At 33.8% G+C, this 6750-nt stretch overlaps 1 protein-coding gene across 1 annotated transcript in view; it reads left to right on the top strand.

The window, feature by feature from the left end:
* The window catches only part of LOC106873670 (myb-like protein D), an 18917-nt gene that overhangs the window by 3804 nt on the left and 8363 nt on the right, over positions 1–6750 (top strand). The gene's annotated exons all lie outside the window — the stretch shown is intronic.

Consider the following 6750-nt stretch of genomic DNA (forward strand, 5'->3'; position numbering starts at 1 on the left):
ATAAAAAGTCAAGAAACTTCGCACAAGTCAAATAATGTTAAGGATGTGAAATATTTATGATAAAATTTTATAATAATAATAATGATGATGATAATAACAACAACAACAACAACAACAACAATAATAATAAAAGTAAATATGAATTAATTAAATGTCATCTCATTGATTAATTATACATATCAGTACAGTTGATCTTTATCAATGAATGTAAATTTATTGATCTATTGCTGTTCAGAAGTTCCATCAGTACACTGGAATAAAGGAAAAATTTTAATCTAGTTGTCACTTACTATCACATGCATCTGTATATTGATTGAAAAATATTTTCCTGTAACTGGGGAAGCAAATTTGTTTTGTATGTAGTGTTATTCATTTTTCTTAGTGTCGTTCCAGTTTGTCCTATATAATTCTCTTCACTTCCTGAACACATTTTATATTAAATTAGGTCTAAACACACAGGTAAAATTATTTGTTAATTTGAAGCATTGTCTTTGTTTAAAATGGAATTCTGATCCTTCAGACAAGTTCAAACATATCCTACAGTTAGATCAGACACATTTTTTAACTGTTGTTTCTGTTCTTGTTGAATATACTTTAGCATCTGTTAATACTCTCTTTAATGAATGTGGTTGTCAGTTATGTTTTATGCTAGGAAAAATTGATTTAGCCAGGTAGCCTTCTTTTAGCATCAGTACATTTTGAAAAATAATATTATGGGTCCATCCATGACTGCATGATAAGATGTTTGCTTCTTGATCACATGATTTTAGGTTCAGTTCCATAAGGGCAAGTGTCTTCTATTATAACCTATAACTACTTTAACCTTGGACTGACCAAAGCTTTGTGGGTGGATTGGTGGACAGACAGGCACACACACACACACACACACACACACACACACACACACACACACAAATGCATGCACGCGCACACACACACACACACAGAAAGATGGCTGCTTATGAATACCAAAACTTTCTCAGGTGAAGAATGCACCCCAGAACATAAGTTAGTTGTTAGTGACTTCAGGATCAAGGCTAAATGACTGTCCAGAAGATGATCAGTATGGAAAAGAAGGATCTGGGAGCTTAAAGATCCTCTGAATGGACAGAGATTTAGAGACATATTACTTTAAGCTTTTGTTATATGCCACCATCTGCTAAAGAAGGTAGATAATGTTGATTGAGGAACGTATTTTAAGTTCTCAAAGTCATATATTACAAGAATTTATAGCCATCACAAATGTAAATGTTCTTTAGGCTATATTAAATGGAATATTTGTTGTAGCATCTTTCAGGTGATAGATTGTAGAGTAGAAAATATAAGTTTGTCATATATGTCTGTCTCATTTTGATTATTGACTTTCATTGTTAAAATATCTAAAGATAGTATTCCATTGTACATTGAATATTACTATTTATTCTATTAAGTAATGTTTTAAATTTATTTTATTTCCATATGTTTTTGTTCTATTGAATAAAGCAATTATTAAGAAATATTTTCTAGTTCTCTTTTATGTATTGAAAGAAATAGTTCTTGTATTTTCATAGTGATTCTTAATACATTGTAATTCATCATTATACCAAAATTAAATTTGCATAGATTGGGACTAATTTTGTCTCCATTGCAGTTCTGAACTTTTGTCAGTAATAGTTAACATCAAACTTGAAATAGTTATCTGTGTATCATACTTAATGTACTCATGTAACTGGAAGGCATGGTGCTATGGTTTTAGTCTGAGAGAAAATTTCTTCATTGCCATGTTTTGTTAAAAATCACAATATATATAGAAGCCAGGCAAACATCATCCCAGCAATGACTCTCAAGAACATCAGAAGTATTTCAGCTTTCTTGGATCTTGTCAACAAAGTATATCTGCCTGTTTCGGGCCTAAACAAAATTTGTCCTTTTGACAAATTATCAGACTGAAGTTAACTCAGAGTGCATAATTGAAACAGTCTTAATTTAAAATAGCTGTCTATGTATCATATTTAATGTACATTCACCGCTGATGCTGGGTTTTGTTAGAGAAGATCTTGTCATAGACATGCCATGTTAAATTGTTATCTTATACAATAGGCTTTAATCCTTCAATTATTAATTCATTTTGTATGCATTCTGGTAATTCATCAGCAAAATCTCCAACAAGAATTTGTGCTTATATTCCATAGTTATAGAATATTTGTATATAAATTCACATTATCAAAAAATACAATAAGTGTTTTTCCATTGACTGTTTTTCGAAGGTGATTTAATGACATGATCATCTCTTATAAAAGTTTTAATGTGCTTAAGAAATAGTTTCAGTAAGATGTTAACAAAATTACTCGAATGTTGAGTAATTTTATTTGTTGGGCCAACTACTATTGGTCTTAAAGCATTTGATGTTATAATATATATATATATGAATATATATATCATCATCATCATCATCATCATCGTTTAACGTCCGCTTTCTATGCTAGCATGGGTTGGACGATTTGACTGAGGACTGGTGCAACCGGATGGCTACACCAGGCTCCAATCTAATTTGGCAGAGTTTCTACAGCTGGATGCCCTTCCTAACGCCGACCACTCAGAGAGTGTAGACCAATATATATATATATATATATATATATATATATATATATATATATATATATATATATATATATATATATATATATATATGTATGTATGTATGTATATATGTATGTATGTATGTATGTATGTATGTATGTATTTCAGCAACAATTGTGTAATTACCATGGATGACTCCAGGTAACTATAGACAGTGAATGTGCTTTATCAGCGTACCACTAGGAACATACCCAACGCTTAAATTTTAATTGATATATATACTTGTGAATTCTTTGTAAACTTCACTTGTTATCTTGCTTCTGAGAATTTTTGGTAAGCCATAAAAAGGACTAATTTAAAATTAATTGCAACATACTAGAATGACCTACCTATAATAACACAATTCCAGACTTTTGGGTACTTCCATTTTTTTATATTGTTTAAGAGGAATGTTTCTCAAAATTGATTGGTACTTGTTTAATAGCGTCTTTATTGACCCTGAAAATATGAAGGGCAAAGCTAACTAGTCCAGGATTTGAACCCTTAACATAGAACATAAGAACAAATACTGTTATGCATTTTATCCAACACTCTATTGATCTCCTTACATACAATACTACACAGGTTCAAATGCACACACAATCACATACACACACACATGCACATGTGAACATATTTACATACAAAAAATATACAAAAATATAGAAACACAGATATAGACACACAGACATTCACATGCACTAACCTGCACATATTTGCATATGCACACACATCTGAACATATAAACATATATATAAATATTTGGAAACACATACAGACATGCATATACATAAACCTGCACACACATTCACACTCACACACATACACATACATACTGGCATACACATTTATAAAACCTGAGCAACAACACCACACCGATTTCTATAGCTACAGATAAAAAATGATCACAAAAATGTACAAAAACATACATATGCATGCAAAAACGACCCCCACACACCCATACATAGTAACTTACTCCACCACCTTTCCACTCCTCTAAAGGAAACGTAGTTACAACACCAACATCAAAGCAACAGGCAACGTGATGCAACACAGAAACTAGCATAACCAGTATCATTCAAGAAATTTAATCAGACGTTAAATTAATAGACAATAATTATATAATAATAGTAACACCACCAACAACAGCAACAGCAACTATAATAATAATATAAAAAAAAAAAAATAATAATAATGATAATGATAAGGTTTCATATTAGCTGCTCAAGACCAAAGCTTATTAACCCGGAACTACCAAGCCAATGTGATAAAAAATGGAGCTGACCCAAAATGCCGATTCTATAATGATGAGATTGAAACTATAGACCACCTAATCTCAGGGTGTAGAGTCTTAGCACCTGTAGAATATAAAGCAAGACATGACAGAGTCAGCCAGTATTTACACTGGACAATATGTCGGCATTATTAAATCAAAACTGCTGACAAATGGTATAAACACCATCCTGAAGCTGTGACTGAGGGAGAAAATGTGTTGATTCTCTGGAACTTCCCCGTTCATACCGACAAAACTATGAAGGCTAATAAACCGGATATTATTATAAAAGATCAGACAAAAAAGATGACATGAGTATTCCTTGCAATCACAATATTGCGGCGAAAGAATTTGATAAGATCAGTAAATATAAAAACTTGGTAATAGAAATTGAAAAAAATGTGGCATCTCAAGGTGACTACCATACCAGTGATAGTAGGATCTCTAGGAATGATTAAAAAAAGGTACTGAAACCTATTTGAAAATGATACCAGGCTTACCATCCCTACAGGAAGTGCAAAAAATTGTGTTAACTGGAATGACTCATGTACTGAGAAGAGCATTATCGCTGTGAAAACAACATCCATTCCTGAATTTATTTATTTATTAATTTTTTTTACATGCATATTTTACTTGTGAATTTCCGTGTGTAAACTGGGAATGCATACAATGAGCTTCTCTGCCTTAGGTGTGCAGAAAACACTCGGCGAGAAATGGAAGAAAACTCAAAGTAAGAAGAAGAAAAAACATAATAATAATAATAACAACAACAACAACAATAATAATAATAATAATAATAATAATAATAATAATAATAATAATAATAATAATAATAATAATAATAATAATAATAATTGTTTGGGAAATCAAAAAAACATAGATTTCTTAACCAAAGCAGTCCAGAAGTGTGGTAGGGACATTGGTATGGAATTTGGAATTACCAAATGTTCAGTACAAGAGGGAAGAAAACATCCTAGGAGAGACCATGGGTGAACCTGACGGTAGTGGGTATAGATATTTAGGGATTTTTGAGCTGGATGACATTCTACACAGAAAAATGAAAGTCATGGTCAGTGAGATGTATCAAAAAAGGGTGAAGATGGTGCTGAAATCCAACCTGAATGCCAAAAATGTGATTGCCACAATGAATATCTGGGTAGTTGCGGTGATCAGATATAGTGCGTCCATCCTCAAATGGACTGAGGAGGAAATATCAATACTGGATAGAAAGACAAGAAAGTTGATGATGCTGCATGGAGTGCTACACCCTAAAGCAAACGTAAACAGACTGTATATGAAAAGAAAGAATGGTGGCAGAGGAATAATTAGTATAGACCATTGTATAAGGAGTGAAAGGAGAACACTTGCTGAGTATTTGATAAATAGTGATGAAGACCTACTGCAATATGCCGCGAAAGATATGGATGTAAATGCAGATGAAATGGTGGGCAAGGATGAGAATGCATGGAAAGTTTGAAAGGAATACACAGGACGTAAAGAATAATACAGCATCATGGGCATGGCTTAAGCGAGGTGATTTGAAGTGTACCACCGAAAGCCTGATCATTGCTGCACAAGACCAGGCTCTTGCTACCAATTCAGTGAAGTATAACATCTATAAAACTTCTGATACCCAGAAATGCAGACTCTGTGGAAAGAGTGTGAAAAATGTGACTCACTTGGTAAGTGGATGTGAGAGTCTTGCACAAAAAAGAATACAAGCACCACCACGATAAAGTGTGTGTATCTTCACTGGCTTTTATGCCGTAAATACCAATATGAAGTAACAGAGAACTGGTATGAGCATGTGCCAAGTAAAGTTATGCAGGAGGATGGAAAAGTAGAGATACTCTGGGACTACGATTTTCAGTCAGATCATGTAATTGAACACTGTCGGCCAGATATTGTCATATTGAGTAAGAGAGAAAAATTCCTGTCAGGTCATTGATGCAGCCATACTAAATAGAATGAATGTTGTGAGTAAAGAGATTGAAAAAATCACCAAGTACTCCGAATTGAAAGTGGAAATGGCAAGACTGTATGGAATGCGAGAGGGTAATGTAAAAGTGATACCAGTGGTGATCGGAGCATTGAGCTGAATCTGATTGAAACTTCAAGACTTCGTAAGGCAACTGGAAATCCCATGCAACATTGATGTCTTGCAAAAAGCAGCCTTATTGGGCACAGCGCACATCTGTCTGAGGTCATTGTTGTGACTTGGCAGATGAGTAAAGACAGACTCCGGTGCATTTTTACCTACACTGTGTTATGAAGGAATAATAATAATAATGATAATAATAATAAAAATAATCAGGTGATGATGATGATGATTTTTTCCTGCCTCAGGAACAACGAATTTAGGAAACATTACAAGGATAAAGTTACCAAATCGATGATATTGGTGAGGGGAGGGGGTAAGGTATCATGTGATATATACTTGGTACATATCATGTAATAACATGATTGACCAGGTTCATGGATGTTGTTACACATTGTTGTTCACAATGTGCTTTGCATCGTTTTCATTTTCAAATGATGTCACCCTACTGGCTTGGTGAAGAGGCCAACATTGTCCCTGATTGGAAAAGTAGTCCTTTACAGGGTTACCAATTTACAGCTGAGTGGATTGGAGAAATGTGAAATGAAGTGTTTTGCTCAAGAACACAATGTGTCACTTGTTCCAGGAATTGAACCAATGATCTTGTGATCATGAATACAACACTCTAACCACTAAGCCACACATCTTCACAAATGTGTGTGTGTGTGTGTGTGTGTGAATCTATCTACACACACACACACACGCACACAGACACACACACGCACACACACACACACACACACACACACACACACACACACACACACACACACACACACAC

The sequence above is a fragment of the Octopus bimaculoides genome, chromosome 6, assembly GCF_001194135.2.
Source record: "Octopus bimaculoides isolate UCB-OBI-ISO-001 chromosome 6, ASM119413v2, whole genome shotgun sequence".
NCBI classification, from domain to species: Eukaryota; Metazoa; Mollusca; class Cephalopoda; order Octopoda; family Octopodidae; genus Octopus; species Octopus bimaculoides.